This window comes from Ambystoma mexicanum, chromosome 7p (assembly GCF_040938575.1).
Source record: "Ambystoma mexicanum isolate Mex_15411 chromosome 7p, UKY_AmexF1_1, whole genome shotgun sequence".
In the NCBI taxonomy this organism is placed as follows: domain Eukaryota; kingdom Metazoa; phylum Chordata; class Amphibia; order Caudata; family Ambystomatidae; genus Ambystoma; species Ambystoma mexicanum.
Window position 1 is genome coordinate 600,802,034 of NC_090939.1, and position 13,786 is coordinate 600,815,819.

Sequence of the window (13,786 nt, forward strand, 5' to 3'; positions counted from 1 at the left end):
TTTTCAGAAATGTATGCCCTTCTGTCCTCCAATTCGGCTTTCCTACCCTTTTCTTCCATTCCGCCCATGCATGTCCAATTGGCCAAAATCGCCTACCTCTCACAAACCGGTTGATAACCACATCAAAATAATGTTTTTTCGTTTCCACTCAACCCGTTCTTGAAAGCCAAGGAAATTGGGGAAGGAACAAGTTACTTACCTGTAACTGTTCTCCAGCATGGGTCTGGCATGGATTCACATGCTCATGAATATTCCCCATCGTCAGGCTGGGAATACTCGGTAAAGAAAAAATCAGTATCAGTTTCGTTTCTGATCTGTCTTTCTTAGTAGTAACCAATCACTGTTCTCTGGGTCATACTGCCCACAGCCAATGACTGCCCTTTCCCCAAGCCCCTCCCCTGGCAGCCATCCTCAGATTTGGTAGCACGTAAAGTGGCAGTATGACCAAGTGAAGAGCCGCAGAGGGGTAGGAGGGAGGGTTCGCATGTGAATCCATGCCAGACCCATGCTGGAGAACAACAGTTACAGGTAAGAAACTTGTTCCTTCTCCAGCATGGGGTCTGGCATGGATTCACATGCTCATGAATAAAGAATACATAGCAGTGCACACATGCACAACCACGGGAGGTGGCAAAAGGCTCAACATTAAGCATTACATAAACTCAACATTAAGCAACTCTTACCTCCTCACCAGGCTCACCTTCAGGCGAACAGGTTGCGCAGCACTGCCTGGCTGACTCTGGACTCCTCCCTGGAATCCCGGTCGACTCGGTAGAATTTCGTGAAGGTGTGCGTCGACCTCCACGTAGCAGCCCTGCAGATGTCCAGCAGGGGCACACCAGACAAGAACGCCGTAGTAGCAGCGATCGCTCTGGTCGAATGGGCTCTCGGACGACCGGGCAACGGTCGGTTTGCCAACTGATGACAGTGCATGTTGCAGCCGGAGAGCCATCTGGAAATGGAAGCCTTCGAGAGGGCCTTCCCTTAATTCACAGGTCAAAAGTTCACCAAAAGCTGTGATGTCTTCCGAAAACTCTTTGTGCGGTCCACGTAGAACTTCAACGCTCTTGCTACATCCAGCGAGTGCAACATCCTCTCGTCCGGCGACGAACGTGACAGGAAGAAAACTGGCAACACCAAGGGCTCGTTCAGGTGGAAGTCCGACGGCACCTTGGGCATGAAGGAAGGGTGCGTCCTCAACACCACCCTTGTCTCGTGGAAAGTCAAGTATGGAAGCTTGCAGGATAGGGCCTGGATCTCTCCCACTCATCGTGCGGAGGTGAGGCCACTAGGAACGCTGTTTTCCACGACAGAAATTTCAACGGTGCCGAATGCAGAGGCTCGAATGGCAGCCCCATGAGCCTGGTCAGCACCATGTTGAGCTCCCATGCCGGAGCTTTCACCGGCGGAACGATCTGAACAGTGCCTTCATAAATTCCTTCACCAGGCGATGAGACCATAGGGATGTCCGTCCCGTAGTTCTGGTGTAACGGGACATCGCTGCCAGATGGATCTTGATGGAAGCGTGAGCTAGCCCCGCATTGGCAGGTGCGGCAGCACTTGGGGGGGCTGTAATTCACAGAGGGTTAATCTTCTGTGCACGGCACCAGACAGAGAACCTCTTCCACTTGTGTCTGTAGCATTTTAGAGTTGAGGACGCCCTGGCCTTTGCAAGCACATCCTTGCAGTCTGCCGAGATATCGTACCCTCCAAACTCTAGTGCTGCAGGAGCCAGGCCTGCAAGTTCAGCGACTCCGGGTCGTGATGGAGGATGTGCCTCCTTCTCTGGAGAGAAGATCCGCGTCCGTCAACAGTTTGACAGGGGGCAGGGGGACGCTGACAAGTCCAGAAGGTCCGGGAACCAGATCGGTCTCAGCCACGCCGGTGCGACGAGGAACATCCTGCACTGGGACCTCCTGAGTTGGTTGATGATTCGGAGCAGCAACAGCAACGGAGGGAACACATAGCGGAACAGGCCGTCCCAGGGGAACGAGAAAGCATCGCCCATGCTCCTCGGCTGGGGAAACCTGCTGGCGAACCTCTGGCACTTGGAGTTCGTCGCTGTCGCAAACAGGTCAATCTGGGGTTTGCCCCATCGCTGGAAAAGTCGACCCACTTGATCCTGAGGCAGCTCCCACTAGTGGCACGAGCGCAGCTCCCTGCTGAGTCGGCGACAACTTTCTTTGTTCCTGCTAGATGGAAGGGAACCAGCAGAATCCCCTGGGCGACGGCCCAGTGCCACAGATCCTGGGCCTCCTTGGACAGGGCTGGGGATCTGGTGCCGCCCTGCTTCCGGATGTAGAACATCGTGGTGGAAGATCCTCACCACCTTGCCCTTGAGGGACGAGAGAAACGACCTGAGGGCCCAGAACACTGCTCAGAGTTCCAGGATGTTGATGTGGAGCGACCTCTCCTACAGGAGCCAAAGGCCTCTCGCAGACAGATCTCTGGTGTGCGCTCCCCATCCCTCCAGGGAGGCATCCGTCGTCACCGTCTCCTGATGCACCGGGGTCTGAAAGTCCTTGCCCGCCGCGAGATGCGCGCGGGTGCCTGTACATCGAATCGCTTGGCGGAAAACCTTGTTGAGCGGGAACCTGTCTTCAAAGCTGCCTGTCGCTTGTATCCAACGGGCGTCGAGGAACTCTTGTAGAGGACGCATTCTTAGCCTGCACAGGCGCACCAGGTAGATGCAAGAGGACATCATTCCGAGCAGGGACTTGATGGATCTCACCCTGGCCACATCCGTGGCCAGAAGGCGCTGCACCTTGCCCAAGATGGCCCTCGTCCTCTCGTCCGACGGCGAGGCCAATTGTGCCACTGTATCGAGCTTGGCTCCCAGAAACAGTGCGACCTGCGACGGGACCAGGTGGGATTTTGAGTAGTTGGAGAATCCCAGATCCGTGAGAAGTTGGACGGTCTCCGCCGTGTGTTCGATGGCGAGTACTCTTGTCCTTGCACGGATGAGCCAATCGTCCAGGTAGGGGTAGACGTGGATCCCCGCAGGCACAGCCACGCCGCCACTGGCGCGAGGCACTTGGTAAACACCCTGGGTTCCGACTTCAGCCCGAATGGTAGGGCCTTGAATTGGTAGTGCCGTCCTTGGACTACGAATCCGAGAAACTTTCAGTGTCCTTTTAGAATGGGGATGTGGAAGTAAGCATCCTCCAGGTCCAACGACGATAGGAAGTCGCCCTCCTCTAGCTGTCCCAGCACGTGCTGGAGGGTGACCATCCTGAACTTTTGTGCCTTGATTTATTTGTTTAACCGTTGCAGGTCCAGGATGGGGTGCGAACCGCCTGTCTTCTTTCTGACGAGGAAGTACCTTTATACTCCAGAGCCTCTTCGGGACGAGCTCGATGGCACCCCCTTCTTGAGAATCGCCCTTACTTCTAACAGCAGTTGAGGGATGTGATTTTCCTTCCTGGCCACGGTAGGAATGCGTGGGCACTTCTTTTGAAACTCGAGAATGTGCCCGCTGGCCAGGGCATCCAGCACCAAACGGTCGGTGGAGATGGACTCCCACACATTGAAGAACTTCGCCAGCCTGCCTCCCATTGGGGTGCTCTGGTGGGGGCCCGGTGCTACGGCCGGTTCAGTCCTGCTTGGAGGCGGCCTTGCCGCCTTGGCGACGACGAGATCCTCCTGACTTGTTGCGTCATCTGTAGGCCTCCTGCGACGAGGAGCAGGCCGCCTGGCGGTACGTCGAGGAGCCGCCGCCGGATCCCTTGGAGTCGCCCTGTCTGTCTCTGGCATTCCGAAAGGGCGGCCGTCGTTGCTGCAACACTCCCAAGGTCCGAGCCGTCTCGGTGTCCATCTTGATGGCCTGAAGCGACTCATCCACTGTTTTCCCAAACAGATTCTTCCCGTCGAAGGGCATGTCCAAAACTCTGGTTTGCAAGTCCTGGCGGTAATCAGTTGCCTTGAGCCATCCCCGCCGTCAAAGGCAAACACCGTTGCCCAACTGGCAGAATCCGGTGTCAGTGATATCCGTGGCCACCGTAATGGCGTGGTCCGACGCCACCTCACCTTCCTGCAGGATCTCCAGGGCCTCCGACCTCTTGTCATCCGGTAGGAAGTCCAGCAGGGGAGTGATCTTGTACCACAGCTCCCTGTCGTAGCGGGCCACAATCGCTAAGGTGTTGGCGGCCTTGGTTGTCGTCGCCGCGGACGAGATGACTCGTCGTCCCATGGCATCCAGATACTTTCCCTCGCCATCAGGCAGGGAGGTCGAAGTTGAGGATGACGCCCCCGCCACCTTCTTCTTGGCGGCCGCCGAGACACCCAAATCCGGGGTTGGCTGCGCCCTAAGGCACAAAGGGGCGGAATCGGGGACCCGGTACTACTTCTCGTACTGATCCCTCTTGGCAGGCGTCGTGGACGGGTTCTTCAGGAGAGCAAGTCCCTCCTCCCAGATATCTTCAATCAATGGTACCGCGAGGACCGTCTTCCTCTTGGCCTTGCGCCGCTGATAGAGGAAGCCTTCCTTCTTCTGTTCTTCGGGGCAGAGCTGGAAAAGCTTGGATGCCCTGGCAATCATGGCATGGAAAGAGCCATGGAAGGCCTATCCCGTCACCACCGTCATCCGTCCCCGTCGTGGCCGTATCCGTTCCCGTGTCATCCCTTGGATCAGGCGAAGGAGATTAAGGCTGAGTGGGCCACGAGGGCTGGAAAGGCGGGGGGGGGGGCGAACTCTCCTACGCTTGTTTGGAGGGCTTCCTGACGGGCCCAGTTCTGCTGGGTCGTCCGTTGGGGTGATGGGCAAGCTCGTCCTTATCTCTGTGCATAAGGTTTGGATTGCCCTCAAGACGACCACCGAGTTGTCCTGGGGCTCGGGCACTGGCTGCGACGGGTGCATTGGTTGCTCCTCCTCCACGGGATTCGCCTCAGCGCCACCGTCGCTCTCTTCGTCCGCCTCTTGCGGGTCCCCCCTGTGGGACCGGACCTCCTCGAACCTCTTGTTGAGGCCCTTCACGACTTCAACTAGCTCCTTCTCAGAGGCTGCACCTGTGTCCGTGACGGCCACCGGCCCCCCCCCCACCCTCTTTTTCCACTGGGGTCTTAACGATGGGCTGAAAAGAAGATTCCCTCCGTGGCGGCATGGGAACTCTGGGCACAGAGGTCACCTCCACTGGGTTAGCCTCCTCAGGCTTCGCTAGGGCCGCCGGGACTCCCTCGGTAGAGGCCTTCACCGGGTGAATCGAGGCCTTTACCACCTTGGGCCCGCTTGAGGCCTTCACCTTGGGGGAGGGGTCACCGCCTCGCTCCCCCTCGGCTGATCCCTTCGAGATCGATTGGGGCCTCTCCAGAAGCTTCGTCGGGTTCTCTGATTTTCTCTTCCCCGAGCCAGAGCGTTGGCTCGTGGTTGATGGTGTTGGTGAACGTACGCCCTGCCTGGCAGCCGAGGAGCCCAACCCTTCGGGGCTCCCGCTGCCTGCGGACTCGTGGTGCTTTGCCTTCTGTTGGGCCCCCATCACCGGGGCACCCTCACAGGACTTCGAAGACCGTTCGGACTACTTCTCACCTGCTGGGCCCTTCTCCAGCCAGCTGGCGAGGCGGGACCGACGATCCCTCATGGTCCGTTCCGACAGGTTCTTGCAAAACGCTCAGTCCTTTTCCACGTGCGTCTTGTCTTCGTGAAGGCAGTAGAGGCATCTCAAAAGCTCATCCTCCTTGAAAACATTCTGTAATCCGCATCCAGGGCAGTTCCTGAACAGCTTGGATGCGGGTGTCGAGCTTCCCTTGTCCTGGGCCATGTCCACGAGGTAGGCCTCAGATCTTCTGGAATCCTCCAAGAAGCGTGGCTCGATGAAAACTTCACCCTTGAGGGGCGTAGAAAATTCCGAAACGGGTCCCTGTTGATCGGAAGTAGAAACGGTGGAGCTTCAGGCTCGATTGACCGACAAAAATGAGATTAGAAAAAGTGCAAAACTCAGTAAAAGCTCGAGAGCTATAGCACGAGGACTCAAACACTTGACTGTGCGGTCAAAATCTGAGGATGGCTGCCAGGGGAAGGGTTTAGGGAGAGGGCAGTCATTGGCTGGGGGCAGTATAAACCCAGAGACCAGTGATTGGTTACTACTAAAAAAGGCAGATCAGAAACTAAACTGATACTGATTTTTTCTTTACCGAGGATTCCCACCTGGACGGGGAATATTCACGAGCATGTGAATCCATGCCAGACCCCATGCTGGAGAATTCAGCACAGCAAACCATTAGTTCCTAGCTCTTACAAGGAAAAACCACAGGCTTCTTTGTACATCATTTTATTCGCATTTTTTGAAAAAAAAACACAATCTTTTAGCACTTTTTGGTTATTTACTCTCACTCCCCTACAGCAACCTAGGATTCCTGGGTGGCGTTATGACCGCCTACATGTGTGAAAAAAGGAGCCAAATTTGGCCGAGATATCTCATGAAACACAAAAGTTACAAGGCATTGAATGGCCACAACCGAAATCACCAAAAAAGGCCTTGGCACTGGGGGGGGGGAATACCCATGGCACTTAAAGGGTTAAATGTCACAAACCGGGCTCTCTCCCATTGTACATGAGAACCCACCGGTTGTCTTGACCTTCCTTCTGTTAAGCTTTGTCTTAGGTCGGGGCTTCCGGTGCCTGCCTTGCTCCTCCCCAACTCAGTCGTTCATCTGGGAGGAACCCAGGCAGCCTCCTGGAAACCGTGGCAGGAGAACGAAAGAAAACACACACACATACACACGTGTATCAGAACGGGGAGGATTACCATGTCTCCCCGAGGCGCGTCCCTTATAGTCCCCCCCAAGGACCCCCTGCCCTGGTGATCCGCCCTCACTCGTCCTTCTCCAGGGTTGGGATCCAAGAGCAAATGGCCCTCCCCTGGCCACCTGAACAAAGAATCCCTGGGAATAGCTTGGGAGAAACGCCTCAGGTTTCTCACAGTATCCACAACACCCCAGGCATCCTTGCACTAGAAATTCCCTGCATGCTTCCCCACTGTTTTAAGGCATTTTTCAATTGTTTATTCTACAGGCCAGCATTTAGGAACAAAATGTGGCCACCATGAGAAAATCTACAGTACCATCTACTACAACCTTTTTAAAGACCCTAATACAAGAATCTGTGTGCAGTAGCCGCTGTGTGTGCATTTAGATTTCTTTATTTGGTGCAAATCTTTTATCATGCAAGTTCTTCCATGTAGTAGGGTGCTTAGAAACGTAGTCCTTAACAGTCATATAACCCTTCTTTTGAGCTAATGTGCACAGACCTATTGAAATATCTGCTTTATCCACCATGTTTATTGTTCGGGTGAGATCTTCTCTCCAGTTTGTGAAGTTGCTCTCTTGTGCTCCTTCTGCTGTTTTTTTCTTCGTGCTGCTACATAAGCAGGGTTCTCGGTACTCAATCTAACGGTAGGTTCCTCGTTCCTACTGGAGGAGTGGTATCAGCGTTGTTCACGGGACCTCTGGTCCACCATGAGTCTGTTGTGGTCACACCACCACTAGGCTCTCTCCCTATCCTGCATGCTCTCTGTGGGTTGGAACGGTAGGCACCAAGCTCGATTTCCCTCCCCTCCCTGCTTTCCCAATGATCTGCATCTTTTGCAGTTTGCTTCCTCGTGGCCACAGGATGCCACGCGTCCAGCCTCTTCTGCGTGCGAGCAAGGCGATTCGTAATGCGCAGGCTTTCCTTCCCTTTCTGCAGTCTCCTCCTCTCTCATTATGTAGCCGTGGGACTTTGCTGGCACACTTCGGTTTTCCTTTCTCCGTTTAGTTTGTCTTCTCTTCTCCTCTCCTCTATACGTCGTCCTCCTCGTCCCAGTAAAAGGTGATTTTTCTTTTAAAGGACAAATCACAGTTTCCTGACAATAGTACATACCAGTATTTTTCTCATACATTTCTTTACTGGATGTGTTTAAAGAGGTACCATTGGAGGGGCGTGGCCAGCCGAGGACCTGGACAGATGGCTCCTCAGAAAGCTCTGGGATTCCTTTCAGCCCCCAGGCCCTTATCCCCCTATGGACGCACCGATAATGCTGCAGAAACCACCCACACAGCTATGAACACCCCGGGCACCTGAAGGGGTTGTAATCCGGCGGTGATAAACAATGAAATCGAAGTTGCGGGCAAATTTCGGACGGGTCCCGAACCAGAGCTCGCGCCAAAATGGCGGCCGCTGAGGGCTTCATGAGAGAAGAGAGAGTACGCAGCATCAAGTAAGGTCGAGCAGTGTCTAAGTTGTGCACAAAACGAGAGGAGTGGCACACTAAACACCCAGAGAACCCTCCGCTTACCTGGGGAGCCTTGGCTGGTCGGCGCCGTAGCGGAGCTGAGGTGGTCCGCGGCCCGCTCCCTCCCTCTTCCCCGACACGCATCGCGAGACACCGGCTACAGCAGACAGAAGCCGAGGCGCGAGCTCCAGGGAAGAGCCACTGAACGCGGGAGCTGACGAGCAAGGGATCGGATGCGGCTGGGGAGGAGGCGGGCGAGCGGCAGTCGCAGTGGAAGAACACCTACGGGCCAGCAGATATGCGGTGGACCAGGAAGTCAGTTGAAACGACGCGGGCGAGTGTGCCGACCGCAGGAGGAATACCCGCTTTAGAAACAAAGCGTCAGGAAATGCAGTGAGCATGGGTCCTCCGGGGCATCCACACCCACGGTTATGACATTCAATAGTCTGTTTGGCAGGCAGACATAGCTAATCAATGACAATGCATGACCAGAGACACGGAATTTAACTTTAATCTATGCAGTGGTTAGACATTTCTCCAAGCACTGCGCTCCATTCTACTAGCCTTTTGAGGTGAGGCTTGGTTTCTGCGGCACCCTAGAAGCGTAGGATACTTATGGAGGTACCCTTTTATAACGCGATCTTGGCTACGAGTTGAAAGAATCTTGTGGGCTTGCAGACAAAAAGGCATTTACAGGAAGCGCAATGAAATCGTGCAGCAAAATGAGCAGCTGGTCCTGAACATTCGCCGAACACACAGTAGTGGGCTCTGGGTGTGGAGGACATCAGATGCATCGTGGCTCACTCCCCGGGACAAATAAAGGGGCTGCATAGCCACGTACAATTGCATGGTGAAGCGGGGCAATCCCCCACCAGTTGAAGCAGTCATCGGGGGTGAGGGAGAAGGAGCTTGGTTGGAGACAGCAGAAGTGACCTAGGCATGAATACAGGATGGCCAAAGGAGTGAAAGAAGTTCTCGGCTGCCATAGAAACTAAGGGTCTTATACACAATAAAGGAAATCGGCTTTGATCAAGCTGTGACTCACCCTACAAGGTGTTGTACAAAGCGAATACAGCATCTCGGCAGAAGCCAGAATAATAACAAACACCCAAGCAGGAAGAAAGGGAGACAGGGCACCAACCCACAGCAACCGGTACGAGCTAAAGGCTGCACGTAAAGTTCCTCACCAGAAGCTGAAGGGGATCCCATACTGCAATACGGCACCAAGTGAAGCAACTATCCATAAAGTATAAAGGTTGGAAGTGCCTACATACAAGACTCACAAGCCTCACGTTAATTAGTGAGAACTCCAAAGACAAGGGACCTGGAAGATCCTACTGTGCCTGGACTTCTAGTGTAAGCTGACTTTGACCCTTGCACTTCCTCATCATCAAACATGTCCAAACAAGGACAGAAGCAGAAAGGCTCGTCCTCTGGAGATATCAAGGCACTCATGCAAACCGCAGACACCCAGAAACGCAACCTACAGCAGACAACCGCGCAGGTGCATTCTCCTTTTCAAGAAGACAAACTGATACAAGAGGACCCACCACTGCGCAAATCTGACCTGCTGGAGATGCTAGAGGAGCTTAAAAAAGACAGATAGTGCCTCTGACCTGGCCAAATCACTAGCTAAACTCAATAAAGGGATCACAGCAGTGGAAAAGCGAGTGGATGAAGCAGAAACACTGGCAGAGCAAGGACATGAACAAGACGTGCTATCCAGAAGAGTCCATGAATTGGAGCAACAATTAAACCGTATCCAAGACAAACAAGAAGATGCCGAAAATAGATCACGGCGTAACAATATACGAATTCGAGGCATGACCAAATCAATCCCAGACTCAGAGCTTCAACGAACAGTAATTGAAATATTTTGACAAATATTGGGGCCAGACTATGAGAGAGACATAATTCTGGAGAGGACCCATAGGGTTTAGTCCACCTATCAAATCAACAGAAATTTGACCCCAGATGTGCTAACCAGAGTACCCCTTTATCAACTAAAAGATGACATCATGAAGTCCGATTCTGGACGACAACCATTCAGCTTTATCAGGACCTTGCGCAAGCCACATTGCAGAAGAGGTAACAACTGCGAGTGGCGACGGACTGGTTAAGGAACAAGTCAACCAAATATCGATGGATCTTCCCGTCCGGACTCCGATTTAACTGGGAGGGACAGCAATACACAATCACAAAAGAAGAGCAATGGGAGGAACTCCCCAGGAACATGGAAGGGAAAGAAAGCACTACCGAAAGGAGGTCCTCATCGGATCACCCTAAAGATAGCGAGGCTCAGGAGAGGGAACATTGGAAACCAGCGCAATCTCGCTTACGAGGCTATACAAAAGAACATAAGGAGATAAACTTGGAGTGATGAATCCCTATAAAAGTAAAATACTGCCAATAAGCTTTGAATCCTGTGTGCCTATTCACATTTGGAAGAAAGAAATTGAAAGACAGCCCTACTGAGGTAATACCCGAGAAGAAGACAGATTAACTTTCATTAATGGGTCACTCTAATAAGGGTAAGAAGTTGGGCGTAAAGATAGAGATGACTAAATTGGAGTGGGGGAGAAGGGGGGTTGAGGGGAAAACACGGAACCCTTTGTTCCTGGGAAAGTTAGTTCCTGGTGAATTGTTTAACTGTGCGACAACTAATGTTACTTGTTGATGTTATAAAGTTTGGGAAAGTTGGGACATGGGAAGGGGATAGAATTCCAAACAAAACACAAATTGCGGTTGAGAATAAAGCTACATGCATGCGATTCCCAAGAGTTCAAGTGGAAAAGAGGCGGATAAATCAAATGATAACTGATGCTGAATATGCTGACCTGGCGTTCGTCACGCTTAACGTGAAAGGGCTAAACTCCCCTATTAAAAGAAGATCCATCATGAGACGGCTGAGAGAGTTAGAAGCTTCAGTGGTGTGGGTGCAAGGAACCCATTTGCTCCCGGAAGACGAACACAGGACTTTTCCAACACAAATCCTAGCCTCGAGTGGGACTAAAAAGAGAGGGGTGGGAATTCTCATAGCTAGAGGAATCCAATTCGAAAAGCAGTTTGTTAAAAGAGACCCGGAAGGGAGATACTTGATCCTGGGCTGAATGCTAATGAACCAACAAGTGATGATGGTGGCGATCTATGCACCCAACGAAAAGCAAGATCAGTTCCTTATGGAGATGATACCAAAAATAGCAGAATGGGGCAGAGGACTAATCCTTATAGGAGGAGATTTCAACTGCGTTATGGACGCCTCAATGGACACGACTCTCCCAGCAACACCCTTCGATAATCTGAACAGACGAGCCTTGGCTCAATTTCTTAGAGACTTGCAACGAATAGAAACCTGGCGCTTCTTTCAGCCTCAAGAAAGAGACTAGACTTTTTATTCAGCAGTACATAAAGGATACTCCCGGATCAACATGATCCTTATCTCCGATACAACAATCCCACAGATCACAGGGTTAGAGATTGGAGTGCGATGTATATCCGATCATGCTCCGGTCTCTATGACCATGGAAATGCCAAACTTGAAGTCACAAACTCGCAAACCACGGCGACTAAATGAACTGCTATTGAAAGACCAGGCATTGAGAATGGACATTGAACAAGTGCTAAGAAACTATTTAACTGAAAACACTACGCCGGGAATTGACTGGGGATACTATGGGATGCCAGCAAGGCAGTAGTCCGAGCAGAGTTTATTGCGCACACAGTATATCTCCTAAGGAGAAAAGAAAGGGAGAGGCAAGATTTAGAGACAAATGTGAAGGCTGCAGAAGAGCAATATAAAAATTAAAAATCTCAAAAAGCTTGGCGAGAACTCAAAAACACCAAAGCTACATTAGAAGCTCACTATGCGGATGAATCCGCACAACTCCTCCTACAAACAAAACAAATGTACTAAATAAAAGGGGATAAAGCCAATCGGCTTCTAGCGGCCAAACTGAAAAAGCATAGGAACCGTAATCGCATTACCCAATTAGCACATGTGGGGGGAGAGATGGCCAAAGACGAAAAGGAGATAGCAGAGGTTATGCATGCCTTTTATGCTAAGCACTTATCAAGGGATAATATTAAAAGGGAGATTCAAACGGAATTCCTGGCACAATTGGTACTGCCACGAATTACTGATAATGACAGACTGGAGCTGAAGCACCTATATCAGAAGATGAGGTGCGAGGAGTCATTAATGCCCTGAAAGGGAACAAATCCCCGGGCCCAGATGGCCTGAGTAATGCTAACTTTCCAAAACGTATTAGTTGGCCCACTAACACACCTATTCAATCATATAATAGACACTGGCCAAGTCACGGGGGATATGAGCCCAGCCACCACAGTCCTTCTCCTAAAACCGAATAGAGACCCAACGAAATGTGCTAGTTATCGTCCCATCTCCTTACTAAACAGCGATGCAAAAATGTACTCTGTCTTAGCACAAAGGTTAGTCAATGTCCTCCCTAAAATAATTAATTCAGATCAGGCACACTATATAAGAGGATGCCACACATATGATAATATTCGCAGAGCAATAAATATCATACAATGGGCACGTAGAACTGACCAGCCTATGTCTATAATAGCACTGGACGCTTCTAGGGCTTTCGATAGCTTGGACTGGAGCTTTCTTCATCTGGTCTTAGGGAAGTTTGGATGTGGCCCGATTTTCTCTCGCATGGTAATGGCCAATTTCATATACCCATCGACAAGATTGATGATTAACAGCCAGCTGACCGAGAGCATCCCAATTCGTAAGGGTACTAGACATGGGTGCCCCCTTTTACCGCTAATTTTTGCTATGGCTATGGAGCCGCTAGCACAGGGAATACGAGCAGAACAGGACATCCTGGGGGTGGACACCGGGACTGGAGGCACACAGAAAATTGCATTATATGCAGACTATGTCCTTCTCTTCCTGAAGGACACCGAGCATTCTCTCCCTCACACAATTACAATGTTAAAGAAATGTGCGTAATTCTCAGGGTTCTATATTAACTACCCCAAATCTAGCACACTTAATATCACAAAAAACCCAGAGAGGGTGGCAAGGTGGGAGGGAACATACACACTTAAATGGAGTCAAGGAACCATAACCTATTTAGGCGTAAACCTAACACCTACCTATAGGAAGCTTTATGGGGCAAACATCCCGAGACTGATGACAACATTGAAAGAAGACCTGAAAAGGTGGGACATGCAGGAGTTATCCTGGTCAGCGCGGATAGCTGCAGTTAAGATGTCGCTGCTTCCTAGATTTTTATATGTAGCGGCGCTCTCTCAGTGAAAATCCCTCCCCCAGCAATTCAGAATCTACAAAAGGAAGTTATGGCCTTCATTTGGAAAGGGTAAAAAGCCAGGAATCCCCCAAAAAGTTCTCTTCCGGACACAAATCATGGGAGGGTTGGGGGTGCCAGAGTTTCGGAGATACCTTTGGGCTGCGCAAATGGCTCCAATGTTACAATGGTCTCTGAGGGAAAACCAGAACCAATGGGTACACTTAGAAAGGGAAGCAACAAAAACCTGTTTGAAATACTGGGAATCCTAAGCCCGAAACAGAGGAGAAGGAGGCATGCTTT

General features: G+C 51.5%; 1 protein-coding gene across 4 annotated transcripts in view; it reads right to left on the minus strand.

The window, feature by feature from the left end:
- The window catches only part of HERC2 (HECT and RLD domain containing E3 ubiquitin protein ligase 2), a 2,956,340-nt gene that overhangs the window by 2,759,358 nt on the left and 183,196 nt on the right, over positions 1-13,786 (minus strand). The window lies entirely within an intron of this gene.